General features: G+C 37.4%; 1 long non-coding RNA gene across 1 annotated transcript; it reads left to right on the top strand.

Annotated features, from left to right (window-relative positions):
- Positions 1-1,734: 1,734 nt before the first annotated feature.
- LOC139789820 (uncharacterized) lies at positions 1,735-23,552 on the top strand. The gene is made up of 3 exons (XR_011723257.1): positions 1,735-1,909; positions 17,264-17,517; positions 18,047-23,552. It is a non-coding gene; the product is annotated as an uncharacterized lncRNA (long non-coding RNA).
- Positions 23,553-24,085: the final 533 nt, after the last annotated feature.

Genomic DNA, 24,085 nt, shown 5'->3' with positions numbered 1-24,085 from the left:
AAGAAAGGTTCATGCCCTGTTATTACTTAGATTGGACATGCAACTTTCCAGTAATTAATTTTCTCATTCAATCAAATATTGACATCTTATGTTATTTTAAACAAAATTCTGCAAATACAAGGACTTGAACTGTGCCATTTTGCTTACTGTTATGAATGAGACCTGCAGTTGTGATAAGACAAAATTAAAAATAACAGTAAATAAAATACAATCTGCATGGTAGAGATACTTTGGAGTTTCCTGTTTAGTACATTGCCTTGAGCCTGGAAAGTTTTATCTTTTGATTTGATCTGAAGCAAAAAGAGAACATTTGGAAACACTTCTATGTGAGCTAGAGATATTAAAGCCCTTTTTTTTTTTTTTTTTTTTTTTTTTTTTTTTTTTTTTTTTTGTGGGGTGGGGGAGATAAGATTGAGGTGATATTGTGTGACCACATTTTTAAACCTCTACAACTAAGTTTTTTGAAAGTAGGCATACCTAATTCTCTGCTCTCATTTCTGTTTCACTACAAATCTCTACACTACAAATTCAAGTACATAAATTAGCTGAGATTTATGTTGGCAAATATTGCTTATTTAAACATCTGGTGTTTTCCACAGCAGGAATCTGTTAACTCAGCCATTCCGGTAATTGCAGCACTGAATGAGAGCTAAGCATATGTGGAAGTGAAGGGAAACTACCCTTTCCAGGAGCCTAGCTCTTGTATGTTGGGCAGGAGCAATGGAACCAGATTTACAGTTATGGACTTTCCTTTTGATTAGGTAAAATGATGGACCTGGCAAGCCAGCCAAAAGCAAAAAGAAATCATGAAAGAATCTGAGAGGTACTACAAATTCAGCTTTTATGAATCATGCTGCAGGTTTTTCTTTCTTCTTTGAGACATGCACAGCAGCATGTGGGTAAAAAAGAAAACTAACTGAAAAGAAGAAAGGTGACATTCAAAGCATAAGAAGCCATGGTGGTTTTTCACAGGGCACTCTACAAACCACTGCAGTTTCAACCCTAGATCCCATATCTGGAAGCATTTACACAGAAACATACTGGAATACTGGAATGCTGGGAAATTACCTGAGATGCTTTTCTCTGTGACCCAGATTAGGGTGTTACGTAGTTGTTAGAAGTGGTATTTTTTTGGGATGTAGAGGAATAAGCATACTGGAACTGGAGGCCCACAGGACTCTCAATATGAAGAAGGGCAATGACAAAGTGTTATCTCAAACTAAACATGGGAACACAGTGACATGTGATGCTCCACTGTCAGTTATGTCAGCATTCATAAGTTTTATGAAAACATCAATTAAGAGAGTTGAGCAGGAGAAAAAAGCTACAACTTCACAGCTGTGACTGAACACAACCAGTCTAGTTGTGGATGAGGCATCTACTGCTGTAACTGTTAAACCAAGGAAAGATTAAGTGTTTAGAACACTCCTAATCCATCCATTTGCTTGCATTTTTGGGTGAATTTTTTGCGACTGCAGCTTTCCAACAATGCTTCCTCAGCTGCATTGCTGTAACTGCCTCATCTGTAAATTTTTAAGGTAGTTCAAGTATGCTTACACAAAAAATGCCAAAAATACTAAAAGACACTGGCACAGGTTGCCCAGGGATTTTTTGGATTTCTCACCCCTGAAAGTGTTCAAGGCCAAGTTGGATGGGGCTTTGAGCAACCTGGTAAAGTGGGAGGTGCCCCTGCCTGTGGCAGGGGGTTTGGAATTAGATGACCTTTAAGGTCCCTTCCAACCCCAATCATTCTGTGATCTTATGATCCTGTCAGAACTGAGGCAAAAAATATCAGGATTTACTTTTCCCTGTGATGTCTTCTGCTACAGCTTCATGACCATTTCCAGCTTCTGACTAGCATTTTGAAGCTTTTTGGAATTTCTTCAGAGCTACTTCTCAGATGGCAAAGGTTAGTACATGAGGAGTAGAAAGTGGTACTGTAGTGCTTTCATAAAATTTCCTTTTGTGCTCCGAGTTAAGAGGCTCACAGGTGATACTAGCTTCTCCCATTTTACTCCTTCCCATCCGAATATTGATCTTCATGCAGCAGAATTGTCCAGATTTGCCTGTATTCATCTGCTGTATTCAGTCTTAATCCTGTGAAGGTATTCAGAGGCAAATAGGACTTTCAGAATTTTTCTTCCACTAGGTGTTTCCCAGCTCCAAATTTCAGACATGGATGGATTTTTTGCAATGGTGTGACATGATGTCTTTCCTACTTTTTTTTATACTTTAGTGATTTTGCCTTAGGGTTATATACGAGACGTTAAAGTCTGGCTTTAATATACTAGAACATTTTGTTAACTTGCATCCCTATGAGGGTGTCTCATCTCGAGAGCAGACTGCTCCATCAAAACTACTTATAAATAAAATTTCAAAGACACTTAAATGAAATCAAGGGTGGCAACATTGATTTCCTTCAGCTTTACAGATGTTATCACAGTGCTCTCGTTTCTCATTTCATGTTCAAAACTTTTTGTACTGCTTATACATGCTTAGGCAGCTTGTACAACTGAAGAGAAATAATCAGAAAAACATTTTTCCTGTAGCAGAGCAAAAAGTACGTAATAAACTCTTAGTCTGGAAACAGTTGTTACATCCAGGATGGACTTTCAGCACATGTAAGGCAGTGTTTGTAAACAAAAAGATTAAAGCAAGTTGTTTGTCTAGATCAATATGGAGATTGTTCACTTGTTAAGCTGGGGCTGATACATTAAATAAAATCTACTAGACTGAATTTCTGCTAAATAAAATCTCCTTAAAAGGCCAGAGTTTGTAAAGACTACAACATAAGTCTCTCTAAAAAAGAAAATCAGCCCATGTGTAACTGGTATACAGTGAGAACACAACAGATTAAAAAAATACATCTTCATGGTAGTTGGGATGGAAAGAGTGATTACCTAGATTTTAGTGGCAAAGTCTTTCAGCATCTTAAATGTTGCACTTCTATTTTTATAATATGAATTTTACTCCGTGTGTGTTTTCCTTTATACAATATATTCTGTCTTCCAAGGGCTTAATTAAAACATCAGTAGAGACACAACAGTATGATAGGTTTGGTGTATAGTTTCACGGCTTTGTAGAAGAGAAATGGAATTTTAAGTTCTGGTATCTTGATGGATGAAAAACTGAATGTGAGCCAGCAATGTGTGCTCACAGCCCAGAAAACCATCTGTACCCTGGGCTGCATCAAAAGAATTGTGGCCAGGGTAGGGGATTCTGCCGTTCTGCTCTGCTCTCATGAGTCCCCACCTTGAATACTGTGTCTGGTTCTGAACTTCCAACACAAGATGGACATGGAATTCTTGGGCTGGGTCCAGAGGAGAGCCATGAAGATGATGAGAGGGCTATATCACCTCTCCTATGAGGAAAGTCTGAGATAGTTGGGGCTGTTCAGCCTGGAAGCAGAAAGCTCCAGGGAGACAATATTGTGGCCTTTCAGTGCTTAGAATGGCCTACAGGAAAGCTCTGATGAGGACTGATCTACGATTCCAACTATGCACTCACTTTTAAGGTCTGTATCTAGAGGAGATTCAATGCTAACTTCTGATGGCAGTTCTAAGGAATGCAGTAGTGTACTGCATCTTAACTGGGAGGATATAAATAGCAAATATATACCATGATTACATTAGCACTTTAAAAAAGGCATTAAAAATACATTCAGGGAAATATCAGCTTAAATTTGTGAAGCAGAAGTTAAGAACAGAATAAAACAAAAAGGGCAAACTTTGGAATTTTACTTACACTGCACCTAATGTAACCTTGAATTTGCTATGGACTTGAGATCTGCCTTTCCATTCTCTGAATTAACATACTCATTTAGAGGAGATGCTTTTCCATACAGGATCATTCCTTGTCTCTCAATGCAATGCTGAAAGAAAAGATGCTAAGATGTTGCATATAAAGTTTCATCATACAGGAAAATGACCTGTGATATATTTCTTTATTGTCTCATGAAAAACATTAAGTGCCTTTAGCTGTCTTATAGGAAGCTTGAGAACACACCTGAACAAGCTTTGCAACAGATGTCACAGGATAATTTACCCTGCACCTCTATGCTCCATGAGTCCGAAGTGTCTGACACTTGAGTAGGGAATGATGGGCTTTTGTATTTTTCAGACTGTGTCAGAGGAAATGGGGTTGGGTGAGATGGTGTAACAGAGTTTTCTGAAGACTTTCTACAGCTGTTTTCATACCACCATCCCTTGATCTGAATGCTGCTCAAATCATACAAGGCTCCCTATAAATAAATCAACAACCTTGATTTTGCTGCCTCTGTTAATTCTGTGAGGAGACAAACAAAAACAAACAAACAAACAACAAAAAAGAAAAACCAAAAAAGAACAACTGAAAAGAAAAAACACAGAGAAAAATTACATCAGAGAGCAGAGGTAACTTTATGAAGTAGAGGACTCATATCCAGCATTATAGCTTCCAGATATTATCAGCAGCTAACAGTAACAATTTCTGCAAAAGCTATCTCAGGTATAGAAGTCACTTTTTAGTGCATTATTGGTTTAACTTTTGTTTTTTTCCTGGAAAACTCTCTCATGCTTATTTTCTCTCAATCTTAGCTCCTCTCCGTGCTATAGAAACAAGCTTAAGGTTTACACTACTTCCTATAGCCAGGAGCTTGATATACAGTCATATATAGTGAGCTTTGCAAGTCAAAAAACATGAGTAACTATTAAGTCCTACCTGAAACCACATAGCTTTTTCTGTATGTAGATTTTGTTTTCTCCTCAAACATTACAGCTCTGTCTGCAACTCAGACATTACTATTTATTAGTACAGTATGTTCCTCTCTTTTAACTACTGTGGCAGAGGTAAATGGCATTGACTTGGTGCCTTAGCAAACAAAAGAGTAACAGAATAATCAGATAGTCGATAAAAAGATTGCCAGTTAGACTAGACTCTGACCTTTGCAATTCTTCACAAATACCAGCTCATTTAAGGTTAGCTTGTTCATGCAAATTGAGAACTTCTTGTGACAAGGTACTAAAGCCAGGCTGTTCATTAACAGGATGAATCTCATTAGCAATTTAATCTAATTGAAATTATGGAAATCCAGTAATGTTACAACAGAATGCAATTTAGTCTGAATTTTCTGCACCAATTTATTCCTTGTCATTCTGAGGAGTAAAAATTGAGAACTGACTGTAGATTAAAAGAACCACTTTTATTATGGCCCCTATTTCTTTATGTGAAAGCTAGTGTAGGAACTTTTTCTATTTAAAATAAAAAACAAAAACTCATGGAAATCAGAAGTAAATACATCTTGCTAATAGTGACCTTTGTGAGCTACAGACCTGATGCAAGTTACACCTACTTAGTGCCGTATCCTGGTATAGAATTACTATTGGTCTGAAATACTTTCACTCTGAAACATGATGAGAAGTCTTTGGGTCTTCTCTTTCAGGTGAACAATATTACTTGAATACAGGCCTGACAGTAATAATTTTATTTGTAAAATACCAGCTTAATCAAGGCTTGTGTGCTCCAGGTTGACCCAGTCAAGAAACCTAATCTGAAATATCTTTCTTCTGTGAAAAGATGAGAGAAATACTAATTCACCTGAACATAAGCAAAAAAGCAGTGATTAAAATACCCTCAGGAGGGTTACTCGGTCTCATCAGTGCAGACAGGAACCAGGTATTTTTATCAGGTCCAAGAGAGAGGAGAAAAGTTCTGAGGAATGCTTTAGACACCAACATGGCTAGCTGGACCAAGATCAAGAGGAAGACATATCAGAAGACAGATGTCTGGAGAAATATGATTCAAAATTATCATGAAGCAGATAGATTCTAGCAAGTAGATGACAGGAACAGAGCAAACAGCCAAGTATCATGGCAGTCAGGCAGCAGAGTCCAACATAAGGAAACCAAAGTGGCAGTGGGGCCAGGACTGAAGTGAGAGTGATTAATGGGGTAACCACGGCAGAAACCAAGTGCTCCAGAACATGAGACTTGATTACATCCAAAGACACTGAGCAGGAATAGCAAGCTGTACAATCCCACCATATAGCTTGTATTTACAACAAACCACAAGTCAGCCTCCTGGAACAATCTGCAGCTTCAGAGATATTACACAACTGCTGCAATCATGGATTGTGGGCAAGAATAGGGCTCACATGGTTGACAAAACTTGGCAAAAACTTTTGGTGATCAAATGAGTGGTTACAAATCACCTCATAGTCCTATACTCATGCAGAGGTTCAGTTTGTTCCTCTCCAATTCCTCAAGACAACTGGGGAAGGAGAACAAGGCTCCTACACATAGCACGTAAGGCACATGCTATGAAGAATTCAGGTTTTGAAGAATGTATTTAACCACAGGATCAGAAGGAGGGCTGAACAGTCAAAGCTGCATGCAAATACTGCTTAATAGTAATAATAATAATAATAATAATAATAATAATAATAATAATAATAAATAATAATAATTAATAATAATAATAATATCTGCAAGATAAGTCAAACAGGAAATTAAAAAAAATTACCCATAACTCCAGCAGGGATTGAGAAGAGTATCAAGCTAATCTTATGAAATTGCCTATCACAGATATTTAGTATTTATATATTGAAATATTAGTGAGTTTTCCTTTAACACTGCTGTGTTTAACACCATAACCCCTCATTGTTCAGACTTGCAGAAATTTATATGGTGGAAAACTAAAGAAAACAGAAACTGTGAAGTGCAACAGAAAAGATACAGATGATGTCCGTAGTGTTTTGAGATTCTAACAGCACAGAGTACGAAGATGGGGGTGGAATTCTTCATTCTCTAAGAAACACCTGGGTTTACTCATTTCCTGATACCCAAGACAATCTTACTTTTCTGCCAGTTACTCTACCACCTCAAATACAATTTAAAAAGGAATGTCAGAAAGAAACGTCAGGTGGCCATTCAGCCTACTAAGCACTGTAGTAGACCTCATTTTAAAATACATTGGTGCTTATGGAAATGTGTAGATTTCTCAGCACTCAAACTGATGATTAATGGTGAACTGCAAGTGGGTTGATGTACAGATACACATTCTCAAGATGCAAATTCTATGCCTCAAGAAATTTTGAAAAATAATTTTAAACCAATTTTATACCAATTTGTCACTTTAGTTATGGAGGCACTATTTTTTTATTAGTAGTATTTATTATTTAATAGCTGATGTAATATTTCAGAAATTCACATAATCCTGCATGAGTTCATCTGACTATCCAGACTGTTTCTGAAATATCTCTAGCAAGTATTTATACACTCTACCTCTTTGCACAGCCATCGTCTGATCCTCTCAATGGCATAGCCTACAGATGCTTATTTCACATCTTTGTTTGTTCATCCCAGTTCATGTAAGTAGCCCATGCATGTTGTCATAGAAAGACACAAGAACATTTTGAAGTGTTATGTGTGGGATAAACACAAATGAAAATATTAACACATTTCCAAACTCTCGCTTGTATTTTGGGAGCATAACACAGAAATACTAAGGTCTGTGAAAGTAGCAATGCATTTAAAATATAAGCTCTTAGATATCTGTGGGTTTTTTCCTTTTTTCTTCTTCTGCATCACATTTCTCTCCCAGTGTTGTTAGTTTCTCTAAGTTTTTTCTACATTTTCTGTCAAATGCTAGTTTCTATAAATGCTTCATGTCATTAATAAACATTTCTTCCATCATCATCAGTGACATAGAAGAGTGGGATCAAGTGCAGTCTCAATAAATGTGCAGATGACAGCAAACTGAGTAGTGCACTTGACAGACCTGATGGACAGTGTGCCATCCAGAGGAACCTGGACAAGGTGGAGAAATGAGCCCATGTGACCCTCTTAAGGTTCAAGGAGGTCAAGTGCAAAGTCCTGCACCTGGGTCTTGGTATCCATATAGTCTGAGGGATGAAGGGACTGAGAGCAGCCCTGAGGAGAAGGACTTGGGGTACTAGTGGATGAAAAGCTGGGCACGAGTTGGCAATGTGTACTTGCAGCTCAGAAAACCAACTGTATCCTGGGCTGCATCAAGCATGGCCAGGATGTCAAGAGAGGTGATTCTTTACCTCTACTCTGTTCTCTTGAGACTCCACCTGGAGCACTGTGTTTAGTTTTGGAATCTCCAGCACAGGAAAGACATGGATCTATTGCAGCAGGTCCAGAGGAAAGTCACAATGATCAGAGGGGCTAAAGCACCTCTCCTATGAAGACAGGCTAAGAGATTTGGAGTTGTTCATCCTTGAGAAGGCTCTGGGGAGACCTGAAGGACCTGCCCAAAAGCTGGGGAGGAACATTTTACAAGGTCATGCAGTGATAAGATGGGTGGTAACCATTTTAAACAAAGGATTAATTTATGTTACATGTTAGTAAGAAATTCTTTCCTGTGAGGGTGGTGAGAAAGGTTACCAAGGGAGATGGAGATGCCACACTAGAGCTCTGAACAGCCTGATCCAGTTGAATATGTCCCTGGTGATTGCAGGGTGGTTGTACTACATGACTTTTACAGATCACTTCCAACACAAACCATTCTATGAATCCCTCATTTCATTAACAATGCTTTTTACTAGAAAATAAAGCTTAAACTGTGGTTGTTGTGCAGCATGGAGGTATTTGGTACTTTCAGCTCTGAATGAGAACATGAGCAGAGCTTTCTGCCTAATCATATTTCCTGCTGTACATACATCTCCATCATGTGTGTTGAAGATGTACTTGACTGAATTAGTTTTAGATTCAGGCATTTTAGTTAGCTGTATCCTAACTTTCAGTCAAAAATTTACCACAAGAGATATCAAATACTAAAGCAAACAAAGCTTCAGAAACTTTTGTACATTCTGAAGAGATCTTAGGTGGACGTAATTCTTGCTTATGAAAAGTCACTGAAGCTTTGTTGCAGGATGAATAACTCCAGTGTTCATACAATGAGGAGATGAGCTGACAGAAGTCGTTAATCTAGCTGACTCCTGACAAGTCCCTGTAGATAGTACTTGAACATCTGCTAGAAAGCTAGAAAGGTTCAAGATTATGACATGTTCTTGAAAAAAATTACCCAATTTTGCATGCAATATATATCTGTACAAACATGTGGCCAGAGAGCAAAATGCAAAATTATGTTACATTTTTAATGCAGGCTGTATATACAAGAGTATCCATGTTAAAAAAAAAAAAATAAATGAAAATTGCCAGATACAGATTATAACAGATTTTGTTCTTATTGTTTGGAAGAACAGCTATCATCAAAGTGTATTTCAGATGGTTCTGAGGCAAAGCGTGAAGCTTTCCCATAGGAAACAAAGATACCTGAAAATAAAAATCTTTTAATAACTTGAACGCAATGGAACTCAGAAAGCCAATAGAAAACCAGAAATAATTCTTCCCCCAGGAGTTACATAGATATAAACCTACATTTTAAAAGATCAAGTCTAAGGTGCCTCTCAGTGCTAGACTGCTGAGCTGAACATGTCCTAAAAAAGACTAACCTTCAAAGAGCATTAAGGCCCATATTTAGAAAGGTTCAGGAAGGCACAAAGCTGCCATTCAGAGAACAGTGGCCTCAAAAATCAATTCTGTGCAGTTCTGTCAGCTGAAGTGATAAACAAAATGATACTTCAGCAACAGAGGGCTAAAGAAGCAAAAAGGGAATCTTGAATCTCTCTGAAAAAAGAGCTCTATTATGTCCTTTTCAATCTGCACAGTGAAACGGTTGCTCTGATTGCTGGGCCTGCAACAGAGAAAAACTTCTATTGACATGAAATTGAAAAGAAAAGTTATCTAAAGTCCAAATCACTGTTCATTTGTTACTATACGGAAAATTCATAGTAGAACACTTATCAGTCCCTTGCTCAAGAACCTGAAATACCATGTTAATATATATATTTGATCTCCCTTTTGGAAGTGAATTTCTCAATGTCTTCTTGTAAAGAAAGACAGTAGCATGGAGATTTCTCATAAATTTCTCATTAGGGACCATCATTGGTGTAAAGATCATGGACTTTAAATACAGCAAGACACATCACATTTATTCACTTGATGTACACATTAAACTTACATACCAAAAATTAGGAATTAATTTAATAATTTACTCCTGGTACAGAGGAGAGAGACAGTGTTGAGAAGGCTTACATGGGATGATAAGAAAAATTTATTCACTGGATGGGTTGTCAGGGACAAGAATAGGCTGCCCTGGTAAAGTCACCATTTAAAATATGTGTAGATGTGGTTCTTCGAGACATGGGTAATGTGGTAGATTTGTCAGTGCTGGGCTAATGGCTGGCCTTGATGATCTTAGAGGTCTTTTCCAACCAAAATGATTCTACCATTCTGTTCTATGATTCTATGGTATCTTGACACACAAATTTGCAAAGCTTTCATATGCTGAAAAAGACGGGGTTTTTTCCCATTAACCTGAGGATATTGTAATGGCTTTTTCCATTCTAGAGAGGAATGCCATAATCTCCAGCCTACATTTATTCTCTCGCTGCGCAGTCTTTTTATATTCACTGGTATGTCCTTTTAATTTAAATGCCATTTGTTTCTTCTTGTCTTATGAATGTTTTCTATTTAAATGTTTAAGACAATATTTTTGTCTCACAGTTTCTGTTTCTTTTGCTCTCTAGTAGATAATCAAATATTTCCAACAGACTGAGGGAGCAGACAATTCAAGAAAAATAGCAATTTATTTATCAGAATGTTACGAACTGATAATCACAAAAAACCTCTTATAGATTGACATACCTCTTTATTTGCAAAGGAATGAGAACCACATAGAGCAGTCATGGAACACAGCGAGCTCCTACTGACTTGCACAGGGGCAAATAAACAGGGGCAAAGTTTTCTTATTGCTTCTCTAGCAAAAGCACCTTCACAGTGTCCTACCTGAACCAAAAATCATTCTTCCTGTTTTGTAAAGAAATATTTTTATGATGTTGTCATTCATCTTGCTAGACTGCATGGAATACAGTTAGCAGCTCCTTTTTACTCTCCATTAAGCCTGTACTACTGGTCTACAGTGTTTGTTTTAAATGCACACACTCTAGAAGTGGGATTGTTAACATGAAGTTATTCAAGTGCAAAAATAAATTATCAGTCACAAAAACCCAACTTTATCATGAAACGACCAGTTTATACAATGCACTACTCTGTAAAGTGCCCTGGCACTGAATCTAAGGAAACTGTTGCCCTTTGAGAAAAAATTTTTACCACAAAAGTGAGTTCTTTCATGATAACAAGCATTTTGCCAAGATTCTTGCAGCACCTGTGCAGCCAACCCGTAAATCCTTATGAAGTTCTAGATGTCTTAGTTTTTTCACAGCATGATGTAGATAAATTGCCAAAAACGACAGATAAATCCTGAAAAATAATTTTTTTTTTTTTTGCAATGATATCTCTAATTTTAGGTTACATATTTACATGAGTTTTTGATAAACATGGTCTAGTGGACAATGTCCTTGCTCATTGCAAGGGTGTTGGAACCAGGTAATTTTAAAGGTCCCTTCCAACACAGACCATTCTGTGATCTCTTGTTTTACCAGTGTTGCCTTTGATTAAGCATCCTGTTACCACTAGGTATAATCCTTCCAGAACTCTTGGCTAAAGTTTCTCTATTACAGGTAAGCCTTACTTGTTGGCTCAGAATGTGAACTGAGTGGGCATCTGCCTGTCTGCACTGGACTACAGGTGTGGTATTGCACCAGGCCTGTGAGGAAAGCAGAGAACACTGAATTTCATCAGCTTGCCTTGCCCCACTCTATGAATAGTTGTATATATTTAGGTGACAAATAGTTGTCACCTAAAAAATTGCTCTTAAAATGCAAAATTTTATACTTTTCTCATGAAAGATAAATCCAGACTAAAAAAAAGTACCCTTTGTAATATTTTGCTGATAAACTATAGGTGAAGAATGACAAAACCTGATATCTACACAGGTTTTTCCAGACATTAATATGTGGCTTATCTGTACTAATGATACCTTCTGACTAGCTATTTTCAGATGAAGAAAAACAACTGTTTTTTATCTCATCACTGAACAGGCAAAAGCACATCCCAAATCTATGTCCACTGCAGAAAAGTCACTGGCAGTTTTTGCAGCTTCACTGTGAAAGGAAAATACTGTTCTCCCACTACACTACTCTCCATTTAGAAAAATGTTAAGAGCAGAAGTCATGGTGTGAAAGTTAAAAGAAGAAACAGGAAACAAAGAGGATTATTCTACCATGAAACCTTGCTAGTTCAGTAACTCAGATTTTACATTAAGAGAAATTACTTTACTGTTCCTAGCAGTAAAAGTGAATCTCTGCTTAATCACAGCTAAAGCCCTGGTATTGATAATTACATTATTATTTCCTTTTCTTTTAAAGTCTGATGCAGTGAAATTGTAGAAATAATAGAAACATGTGTCAGAGAAATGCCCTGCTCACACTTCTCTGTCATAGCTAGGATATCAGGATCATATTTCAGCTAATTATAAATTATATAAATTGAAAAGAAAATAAAATTCAGAAAAACATCTCATAAAACACATAGGCATTAAGTAATTCAGATACAGACTAGGGAAAGAACAATCACTAGAAGTGTTTAATTGTCTATAAATAATGAAATAATTTTCACCACTGAGCTCATGAAAAAGGGTAGAGGAAGCAATGCATTATTAAAGTGCTGAGGAAATGAAATCCAGAGGCTGCACAATGTTGTCATCCTGGAGTTGGAGCATTAGTGGCTTAATAAACCCCAGGAAGATTTTCCAATGTTGCGGAAGATGTATTGTAATATTAGTACACTTACCAACCCAGATTTCTAAATAGTCTGTTGCAGAACTAACTAAATGTATTCTCAGAGCTTAAAACAAGGGGATCATGCAAATATCCATAGAGGCAAAAAACTTAATCAGTTTGAATACCCGAAATCTTGGTTGACAAAACATAATGACCATTTCTTGCTCATCAGAGGCTAATCATATATAACTTATTCTAAGATAGAGGAAGTATCTTATTCTTATAGTGGAAGACTGATTCATTGACTTCATTGTGCATGTGCACAATGCATTGTGCACATGTGCATTGTACATTGTCAGGCTAAATAAATACAATGAATCCCTTAAGGCAAATCTCTTTTTTATTTTCCTGGTTTGAAAAGAGCAGTAGCTGGAAAGCTCAATATCGTATATGCAGCACAGGGCATTGGGGAAAGTGCTGATAAAATGATTTTCCTGTCAGGTAAAAATAACTTTAAAATTGGCATTCCAAAAGTAGAGGAGAAATCTTGTGTCCAGTAAAATGGATAAGTTTTTTTCCCATGACATTTGAGGAGTCAGAAAGAACCAATCTTCACCTTATTTCACCTTATTTTGCCAAAATTATCATTGTCTCTATGGTATGAATCACTTCCACTGTTGCTGGCATTGGCAGAAATCTCAATTAGCAGTGTTGTGATTGTATTAATTTCATCCATACTACCACCTGGTGTACTTTAATGAGCATCAAAGGGAAGAAAAATATTCTTGAAAAATAGAAAAGTGATCTTAAAAAGCACTATATTTCTTTCTTTCTATGTTCTGTTTTCTTTCTGCACACCCACAGAACAAAGCTTAGAAAAAAAAACAGGTAGGCAGACCTAATATCCCAATGTCAGGGCCCTCCCCATTTCATCTGCTAGGACATTGCTCCCAGATGGGACTGTTTCTGTGTCTTTGTTTCAGCACACTTTAAAGCACCTCTATGTTTTCAGTGTGAGCTTCGCCTGGGAATGGAACTGTTAATGTTAGTGATCTCTCTGGTGACCTCAAACTAGAAAACAAAATAGGCTTCCAAGGTCTCAAGGTCTTTCAGTTTCTCCCTCAACAAGCCTGAGAAGTTTTTGGTTTGTTGCAGGTACATAACCTGTGGCAGAAAACCAAGCAAATAAGATTCCAGCAGGAGAAAGCACACTGCACAACTGCAGCAATTTTCAACAGAGTGGCTTAGGATCTGTTGCTAGTGTATAGTTTAATTAAATAAAACCCTATTTTAAAAGATTACTCCGTGTGCAGCTGTTAATATGTAAGCTCTCAGTACTGAATGCAGAGAAGAGCTCCAAGGCAATTTAGTCATTTAAGCATCAGAAAATAGCACAGGCAAAGAAAAAATGAATTAATATTTTGATTTTTTTATTCACTGCAAAGTCTACAAACTCTTACTCATATTCAACAGCAGAGGGAAACAGAATGGGAGAAAAAACATTTCTACACAAAGAGAAAAATCTGAGTCTGCCAAAGATGACTGTGGTTGCTGCTATAGTACTGCCAGTAGTGCCTGTGTTTCCTATGGGCAACTGCATGCTTTCATTCACTGTGTAAGAATGCTGTTCTCTTGACCTATATTAACTGGAAATGTCTAAAATTTTCGGAAACAGAGCCACACTTGTCAGAGAAACCCCTCAGATCTAAAAATTCTCTGCTCTTATTTTCTCAACACATTTATACATGGGCTCTTACTATCTCAGTAAGGAGATAGATGCTTTCACTTAAAATTCAGAGAAAAAAGCTAAACCAAAGTAATTCAAAATACATGTACATTGCATCCTAAGTAAGTGGGCTGTTTGGCAAGCCCGGGCAACCCAGATGAGGTATACTGTGGAAACACACTACATCTCCCCACTGACCAACTTGCCCTGATTTTTCTCCCTAGAAACAGAATGTACATATGTGTGCTTATGTATGGAAAACTACATAGATAGATTTTGTCCTGCAGGGAGTCAGCGTGCTCAGGCCAAGTGTCCAGATCTGGAAACTGGGAAGTTTTCCCAGATCCCAAAGTACAGACATAGCCACAGAGAGCCAGGGTCTGGCTCCCCAGTTCTGCACTTTTCATGCTTCAGTTGTCCAAAAGGTTCTGAAAACAGGCCTGAAAGGCACCCCTGCCAGTTGCTTTTTCATAAAATCTGCATTCAAGGAAGAAAGGACAATAGCAAATATTAGTGTGACAATCTTCAGATCCCAGCTTTCAGATCATCATGGATCAGCTTGATGAGAAATCTAAAATAAAGGCCCAAATAAGGTGCTGGATTAAGGCAGAAGAGAAAATCTCCAGTAGAGAAGTGTAGCACATGAGAACACATGTCTGAGGAAATGTAGTATAGACTTGAATAACATCCTGCAAGGAAAACAAACAATATACTCTTCCAACCATGCATTTTGTAGGCTTGGGAGAAAAAAATTAAAAATACGTTGAAAAGAGAGCTACATCCAAACAGGTGACCAAGACTGTGGAAAATCCACACCTTTGCTGCAAATGTACAGCCACTATATTCCTCCTGCCCAGTGGATTTGTGAACTGTATAGTCTATTAAAAGATTCCTGTGCTTGCAAATTACCATATTTGAGTTTTGTGGGATTTCCAAGCACTTTCTCCAACAGAGATTAAATCACACCAAAACTCAAATGCAGCAATTTTATATCAAATACCTAACAGAGTGTAGAAATACTATAAAAAAAAAATAGAAACAGTCCCATATTACTGAAACACTAAAGAGGACTTTTCTTTGAAGTTTTTAATGTAAAATACTGACTAAACTTTGTCTACTCTGGAGCAGAAAACAAAACAAGAAGTTGAAATTATATACAATATACAGTCGTACAATATAATATTCTTCCATGTTCTTGACAGCCTCTGATTTAAATATGTAAAAAAATAATTAGGTCATACTAGTTACATTAGAAATTATTTGCATACACCAGGCGTTGGAAATAGATGATCTTTAAGATGTCTTTCAATCCAAGCCATTCTATGATAGCAATCAAATCCCTCCACTAACATTGCTCTTTTCTCTCCGTACTTCTGACAATCAAAAGATAGTTAATGTAGCTGATAGAAACAGAAATCTTATGTGTTGATCTCCTTCAGGCTACAAGTAACTTCATCTACTTCAATGTTAGTTTCCAAGGGAACCAACAAATTGAGTCAACGATAAACAGGGTAATCAATTTTAGTTATTTTCCTCTGCTTTTCTGTGCTAAGCTGAAATGTCCTTTTATCTAAGTAAGCTGATCAAGCACAGATTTGATCTCTTTTCCAATTAATACAGCCCTCATGAAAAACGATATTTCTGCTGGACCACAACAGCAGGTCTTCACCCCTGGGTGAACAGAAAATTAGCCATATTTACACACGCCAAATCAAAACCTGCATAAATATCACAACTCTTCATAACTTACTGTTAAGAAATGCTTCATTCTTGGTAGGCAGATGGGCAATGTGAACATATATTCTGGGATTCATTTGCTCATCATTTTTCACCCACAGCTAACTAGCTTTGAACTGACTAGCATCAAAGAATCAAACCAAAAGGAAATAAACTGTGAGCTCAGTCTTCAGATACAGCTGATAAAAAACCTAAGGTAAGTCTGAGAGAGTAGAATAGCAATATGATGTCAGTAGAGAAAAACAATTCTGAGCAAATTTTTAGAGGAAGAGCTCTTGCTATTATAATCTTTGCATAGATTAGATCTTTCTTGAAGACAGGCACTGAAACTGCAACCTGTCTTTCAACTGATTTTTCCCAGGTTGAGGTCTGCTGAAGTCAGTGAGAGCTTTTGCCGTGACAGTTATGCATTCAGTGTCATCATTCAAACACGTTATAGAATACACTGAGGGTGAACATGAATAATGCATTCCAACAGTAGAAGTGGGGAAACCAAACAGTATAAAACTGTATAAAACCTACAGAAGGAGTTATGGGTATAAGAACATAACACTATGCAACTCAGCCCCAAATCACTGGTAACTATTTTTTTACTATTTTTTTACATAAGTGTGCCTTAATTTAAATTAGATGAGAAAGGAGGTGAAAAAAAATAGAAGAAAAGTTGTTCCTCATTAATACTGAAAAATAAAATTTCCAGGATTAGAAAGAAGTTTATATCCATGTTTTTTATTTAATGACAATGAGTTTCTAGCACCTCCCTATAGTTTAATATAGTTTAAAATGACATAAATTTTATCTGTCCAGACATTATAAAATATCAATAGAATAGTTTTGAAGCAGCAACTACAAAGGAATTTAATTTCAAAGTTATCTCTACTGACTTCACAGGGCAATTTATATTATTTCTAAGTATAAGAAAGAGATTCATTATATCTGAGAATGTGTGAAAGGGACTCTTTAACAAAATAATTACTTTCTGAGAAAGTTTATTTAGCAGTTTTGCAGTGAAACTTTTGTGAGGTCCTAGGTATTTTTGAGTAAGGGTGCTGCAAATGAGGGCAAGTGCAGTGCATTGGTGCACTGGAGTTATGTTTGACAATACTTTTTTGCAGATAAACTATATTTAAATCAAGATGGTAACTGGGACAGAAAAACTGCTTACCCATCTCCTGTTAAAGTCCTCTAATTGTGATGGTGAGAGAGAAGCTCTTTTACTTTATCTTGGTGACTGCCAAGATCATGTGGAGGCAAATAAAGGAATGGCAAAACTAGAAATGAGGAATGACAAGCCTATATCTTCCAGACATAGAGAGGAAAAAGGCACCAACATCAAGGGCAGCCAGTTCTTACAGTTCCTCTCTGAGTAGTTCTGCTTCTCTTTGTGTCTCTCCTACAGGTAGTACATGCACATGGTAAGGTACAGACTCTTGATTTGGTGCTGGAAAGCAAGTCTTTAACAAATCTTTTTGTATGCTCTTTTATTTCCTTTGAGGTAGACTTGAATTCACTTGTCAGACAGCCAAATAAATTCCTTTTTCTCTTGTATTTAACATTTGACAAAGAACTGCAATATTAGAAACCCAGTTGTTTTGGAACATTGCTTCTTTATTTATTTTTAAACAGGAAGCAACATTCAAAATTTGCCTAACATATATGAATTTCATTCCTAGAATACTGTTGTACCTTTAAAACTGCTCTTCAACAAAGCAATACAAAACCAACATCTGATCTGAAAAAAAATTTTAAAATATTAAAATTTATTGATAAATACAAAAAGATGTGAATACAAATATCATATACCCATAAGAATCTAACCTTTGATGTGGACATGATTCTATCACCTGAATTTCCTTGGGTGTTTCCTCCCCCTCCTGCTGATGCTGTCAGTCTAGAAGGACCATTCGGAAACTGCTGCCAAGGAGAAAGGCCGGTTCTGTTACTTCATTCTATCAATAGATAGACTTAAAAGCTGCTGCGTTAGTCTGACCTCACTGATTTGCAGCTGTCTCAAAGGAGCAATTTTAAAATGAATAGCCCTGGCTAGGGTGGAGGAGCTAGCTGGCCAGAGCTGAGCAGGGGGTGACACCTCGATGTGATAAGAGCTGTTGGGTGGAGGCTACTCCTCTTCTCTAAGCGCCAGCCTTTAATGCTGGGACATCCCTCCAGGCACGGCTAAACCTTGATTGTACTTGTGAAGTAGCTGGCTAAGGGGGCTGGAGCAGAACAAGGATGGCATCAGGAAAAAGATAAGAACTGATGAATCGGTGGAGACTACTCCCCTTTTCTGAGGGCCAACCTTCAATGCTGGGACGCCTCTGGAGGCACGATGTACCTGGCTAAAGTGGTTGGAACAGAGGAGGAATGGCATCTGGAAAAAGATAAGAATTGATGACTGGGTGGAGGACTACACCCTTCTGCCCCTCCAGGCAGCCTGCCTGCTAACGACCCTGGCTGACTGACAGCTGCCCCTTTGGAACAAAAGGCACTCAGGGGTATACATGGCTGTCCATGCTGTGACTGGCGTCCTCTCTTGACCCACCACCATTTCTGCACCGGACCCTGCCCAAGATCAGAGCCATCCTGAAGAACCTCGCTGGACAGCTGGACCCCTGGTGGTGACTCTCTCTCTCTCTCTCTCTCTCTCTCATTCTTCCCACTTTCTTACCCTTTATTTCTCCTCTCTTCTCTCTCATGCTTTCTCACCAATTTCTTACCACTTTTTCTCACTCTTGTATCTTATTTTCCTCTCTACCTCTTTTGCCTGGCTCTACATTTTTGCCTGTGTCAATTGTCAAATAAAATCTGCTTGCACTCGACCATTTCTATGGTTGGACTTTGTTTCATGGATCTAAAACAAAAATAAATTTTAATGTTACCTTGGACCGTAACAGCTGCACTGAATAGTCAAAGCTATATCCCCTTGCTTTGCTTCATTGCCTCCCCACATGGTTAACTTTTTGAGTCAGACTTTAATTATATTAAAGATTGCTTGGATTCCTCTTGATGGGCACAATTATTGTTTAGAAAGTATATTGACTAATTTGGGAAAGAATAGGAATTCTTCCAAAAGCTATCTAGCCAGATCTGTTTCTAAACACTGATACTCATTAGTTTTCTCTACATAAAAAAGTCACATATTCACTGCATTTGTAATACATACACAAAACTATCCCAGATAAAGGGATACGAAACCTTTGGAAAGGTTGATTTAAAAGCTGCCCTGGAAGAATATATAATGGAAAGAATTAGAATTGAAGGATTACAACCTACTAATACTGGCTTGTTAAACTCTTACTCTTGCCAAGATGTTGTTATAGGGAATGGCTTTGAACGTAACTCCTCTCTTGGGCATAGCTCTGCCAGTGTTCACCAGGCTGGGAAATCACACAATCAAGACCAAAGAGCTGGAAAGCATTTGAGGATTTGCCAGTTTGGCCCAAAGTACTTGGTCACATTCTAGAAAAAAAATAACTTCTTTGGGGTTTAGAATCAAAATAGTTCAAAGATTTGTTTTAAATTACTATCCTCATATTCAAAGATTAATAGGTCTTTTTAGGCACTACATTATCAGATTAGCTTTTATAACATTTCACCTGGCTCTTAACCAAGAAAATAAAATATTACCATCAATCCCACACCCTTCTTGTAAACTGAAGTTCTACAAGTACCATAAATATTCTAGCCAGTAACAATAAACTATACTAGCTATTTCTAGAAATACACATGGTTTATTCTGTTTTGTGATGAGCCATGAAACATGAGATTACCTACTATAAAAACATTAGGACTTCTCCAATCTGTTTGCTCTAAAATTTCTTGCTGTTCATTTCTGATTTCTTTTTTTTAAGAGAGAGGGAAACAATTTGTAAGTTAGACTCTGCTTACACAGCTATTATTAAAGTGTCATAACATTTACAATGCATTCTTAGCATTTAATACTGCTCTCATCTGCTCTGTTAGTATTTAAAAAATGGTAATATGACAAATAATGTAAAATAAAGCCATTAAAACTACAGATATTTAAAAATAAACCATAACTTTAGTACTCCGTTTAATCTGTCCTTGTGTTGATGACAGAGAAGGAAGTAAGGTAATTTACATATGACTTTCTCTCACTGCCGCAGCAGAAAAAGTTAAATAATTTCCAGCACACATGTTAGCTAAGCAGCCAACATTCAGCCATCAAAATTTATTTTCTGGCACAGTGGTACATTTTACTCACCAGCCTGTGTTTTGTGGGTCTCAGAAATCATGATCCCTTAGACTTTCTTTCATTTAGCCATTCAGGTCAGACAGATAAAGGAGAGATCTGAAGAACAGAAAATTAACATTAGCAATTGTAGTACTTGGTGGGCATATCCCTCCTTATCCCTCTCCCTACATGTTGTCTTCCCTCTTTTCATTCATGTTTGTTTATTCACAAGGTCTTGAACCTTCTAGAAATTGTTAGCTCATCTGGTTTGCAGTCCAGCTAAGGCATAGTTGTCTGAAGGACAATGCAACAAAGAAGGCTGTATTTATGGGGTGAAAACCTTGAGAAGTTCAGTCCATTGTGGGATAAATTACTAGCCTCAGAAATGCTTTAACAAAGACTTGTGCCAACATAAATCTGGCCAGACCTCAGGCACCATTTGAAATGATTTCAAGGCTGACAATTCAGGTTTAATTGTTGCATTTCCTAAACAGCCAAAATTGAATTGGTGTGATACCTTTTTTTAAGGGATATGTCCCTTTAAAGGGATATCATTGGTCTCCTTCCTCAACTCTGATGTCCTCTTTTATATGACCATTGGTATCTGGTAATTTTAATATATCAGAATAATGATCTATATTTTCTGAAATAGCAATATCAAGTGTTAAAAACCAAAACCATCATAGCTCTATAGCAAAGATATAGCAATAACTTTATAACTAATGAAAAAGGAACTGACCACTCGTCTCCTGCCTGCATCTACACTTCGCAAAGTCCTGAGTCTGCTCTTTGCTAAACAAGCTGTGGTCCCTTTAAAGATGTCCATGTAATTATGAATGAAACCGTGGTATCATAAACTAACAAAAGAATCCAGAATATTTTTTTTAAACAGGAAACCTAAACCAATACCACTATAAAATCAGAGCTGTTCTAATTATTTCAAATGATTACAGGTCTTTGAATTTACAGGTTGCAGACAGCATTTTCCAGAAATGTTCACTGGGCTCTAATTTTACTTTGAGCTCAATATTTTCTTTTACTATGGTTTTGGTTTTTGGTTTTGTTTGTTTGTTTGTTTTTTTAAATATATATTTTTACAAGATGCAGTTGGAAATCCGCCTTGGGTAAAGGAACATGTCTGGAACAGATTAATATTTGCAACCTGATTTGCATGTGTGGCAAATAACATCTACAGAATACCCTAGAAACAGAAGTTTTTATATATCATAGAATCATAAAATGGTTTGGGTAAGAAGGGACCCCAAAGATCACCTAGTTCCAACCTCCCTACATGGACAGGGACACCCCCCACTAGGTTGCTTAAAGCCCTATCCAACCTGGTGTCAAAACAGTTCAAAGGATGAGGCATCCACAACTCCTCTGAGCACCCTGTGCCAGTGTCTCAGCACCCTCACAATTAAGATTTTCTTCCTAACGCCTAACCTAAACCTACCCTCTTCCAGTTTAAAACATTGTGTTCTACCACTACACACCCTTGTAAAAAGTGTCTGCCCCGTTTTCCTGTAGCCCTTTCAGGTACTGAAAGGTCTCCCTAGGGCCTTCTCTTCTCCAGGCTGAACAACCCCAACTCTCTCAGCCTTGTCTTCACAGGAGAGGGGCTCCAGCCCCCTGATCATCTTATGGCCCTACTCTGGACTCTCCCCAGCACCTCCATGTCCTTGTGTTGGGGCCCCAGAACAAGACACAATATTCTCTCATGAGGCAGAACTAGACCAGCAAAAGTTATCAACTACTTAAAAAAATCACATGAGTTGTAATGACATTATCATGTGCTAAACTGTTGGTCAGGATAACACCTGACAACTGTTTAAAGTTGTGAAAAACACAGATACTAGGCAAGTTATCCATAACTTAATAAAAGTAATTTATAAAGCTGTAATACTTACCATGTGCAAAGCCTTATCTAACCACTCAGATTTGAAAGCTGTAAAAACTACTAAATACCCACTTATTCTGTAGTCTATTTCGGGCTACTGTACACTATGAGGCATTCTGTTATGTGGATGGCTGCTTCCTAAAGAAATTAAGAGCACTTTTGGGCATGCAGTAGAAGGAGAAAGGGGGGAAAGGGGAAATGAGGAAAAGAGAAAAGAGAAAATAAAAAGGAGGTAATTGCTGTATTTTTACCTTGGACAAGTCTCAATATTAGTCCCAACATTCAGTGTCATGTGTGGAAATAAAATAGTGAAGAAATTTTATCTCTCCCTCAGGACTAGTTGGTATACCCTGTTGTCAGTTCTTGTTTCCTGTTCAAGGTAATCTTTTAAAATAAATCCTACAGGTAAATAGTTTTCACTGCCTGCTGAGAGACAGTGAGCTCATTTGCATGTCAAGGCTTAGCTGATGCTTGCGACAGTTTTATAACACTGTGTCTGATAACTTGTAAAATAGAGCAGCCTTTGCAGCTTTTTGAGAATGATAATTACATCGCTTCATTTCATTTATTTAGGAACAATCACCTATTTAGAACAGACACAGTTATCATTAAATGGTTGAAATTTCCTGACTTTGAAAAATAATTCCACCTTACTTTATTTTTAATTCATCTAGCTGGAATAATTAATACCTTGGTGCATTCTTTCCTGCAGGTAACTGGTCTGGCACTAAATAATATTGATATAAGGGTTAGTATAAAATGCTTGCTAGTAATTGTATAGTGGTCACATTGACCTGATAGAAGCTAACACAGAATGCTTGTTTAATAGAAGCTAAGAAATCGTTTAGGTAGTCATCACCTTATATGGGAATACATGTGCTAAACCAATAAGTATAGCAACCTTGAGATAACAAACAGAACATGTTGGCTTGGCTGAAGACTGAATAAATGGGCATGTCCTGAAAAGAAGAGGTGAAAATTTTACCCAGAGAAACTTCATTTTTCTTCATTTTTACATCATCCCCATGACCCCCACAACCACCACCAAGAGACACTATGGAAGCTCAGGAGGGAGGAGATTATGAAATGGCCTCTTGGGGCTAATTTTAACACAAAGCAGGAGTAGGTGATGCATATGTATAGGCGTACTGTGAAATCTAATGAATATGTAAAACTTCAATGTATACAACAAAAGCCCAAATGTGAGACTGGTGCACAGGGATTTCAGAGGAATTATCCCCTCGTGCACCCAGCGCTGAATAAACATACCCCTCTCTATAACTTTCCGAGTTGTAGAGTTTTTTCCACAAGTCAATATAATCCAAAAGAGGAAAATATTAATTATTGAAGTTCTCACCAGAAGGATGCTTTTTCTTTATGTTCAGTACTGATAGACCTCAGTCATTAAATGACAATCAAAATGGCACACAGAAATCTTTGCTGATGGTTAACTGTAAAAGTAGATGGCATGAAGGTAGACATCTTCCCTACAATACAGTCAGAGGTATACCTTCCTCTTTGCACAGTCTTAACCAAATCTCACCTGAGAAGCACAACCAAACCTCTCCTGACAATGATTTGCACTAAGCAAACTTCCAGTAGCAACCACTTTAGGAAAAGTGTTGTCAAGTTAACCACTCTCATTTTTTTATCATCAGTTAATGATGCAAATGATCCAGTAACAAAATTTGCCCTGGTCCTTCTGAAAGACAAATATTCAGTGCCATCAGTGCAGTCAGACAGAGAACCACAGGAGTCAAAGAAAATCAGCTTGGTCTTGGCTGATATTCCTGCAAGAGCAATAGAAGCCAGTGCACCTGCAACTACTAAATTAAAAAAAAAAAA

The sequence above is a fragment of the Heliangelus exortis genome, chromosome Z, assembly GCF_036169615.1.
Source record: "Heliangelus exortis chromosome Z, bHelExo1.hap1, whole genome shotgun sequence".
Lineage (NCBI taxonomy): Eukaryota > Metazoa > Chordata > Aves > Apodiformes > Trochilidae > Heliangelus > Heliangelus exortis.
Note: the sequence above shows the minus strand (reverse complement) of the source record. Positions and strands in the feature narration are given on the sequence as shown.